At 37.2% G+C, this 680-nt stretch overlaps 1 protein-coding gene across 1 annotated transcript in view; it reads left to right on the top strand.

Annotated features, from left to right (window-relative positions):
• ABCC11 (ATP-binding cassette, sub-family C (CFTR/MRP), member 11) overlaps nt 1-680 on the top strand; it is a 107,880-nt gene that overhangs the window by 79,451 nt on the left and 27,749 nt on the right. The window lies entirely within an intron of this gene.

Here is a 680-nt window from a genome sequence, read left to right as displayed (position 1 = left end):
TGTCTCTTGGAAAAGTCGAGGCTGCCTTGAAGAACTGTCCACTAATTGACAACATCTGTGCTTTTGCCAAAAGTGACCAGTCCTATGTGATCAGTGTTGTGGTTCCAAATCAGAACCGGCTGAGTCTTTTAGCACAACAGAAAGGGATAGAAGGATCTTGAGTTGACATCTGCAATAATCCTGACATGGAAGCTGAAATACTAAAAGAAATTAGAGAAGCTGCAGCTACCACGAAATTGGAGCGATTTGAAATTCCCATGAAGGTCTGCTTAAGCCCAGAACCATGGACTCCAGAAATTGGTTTGGTAACTGATGCTTTCAAGCTGAAACGGAAGGAACTGAAGAACCATTACCTCAAAGACATTGAGCGAATGTATGGGGGCAAATGAAAAGAAGGTGTTATACTGTAAGTATAACAAGAGGCCTTTTTAGCATTTTTAAGCCTTTGTTGATCTGTCAGTTAGAATGTAATCATTTTTTAATCATTAATTGTTGAGTCTACTTAGTTATGCATAGTTATAGTGACACTGAAAATGATTTTCCCTTTACCTGTGTTAATTTTAGGGCAAAAATTTGTTTTTACAATTTTTTTTATTAATTTTCATAAACATTTACAGAGATTTTGGGTTTCCATTCATTCCTTGTTGCATTATTCTCTCTACCCTCCTCCCAGTTTGTTC

This window comes from Elephantulus edwardii, unplaced genomic scaffold (assembly GCF_000299155.1).
Source record: "Elephantulus edwardii isolate Elephantulus edwardi_28Jun2011 unplaced genomic scaffold, EleEdw1.0 scaffold00021, whole genome shotgun sequence".
NCBI classification, from domain to species: Eukaryota; Metazoa; Chordata; class Mammalia; order Macroscelidea; family Macroscelididae; genus Elephantulus; species Elephantulus edwardii.
Note: the sequence above shows the minus strand (reverse complement) of the source record. Positions and strands in the feature narration are given on the sequence as shown.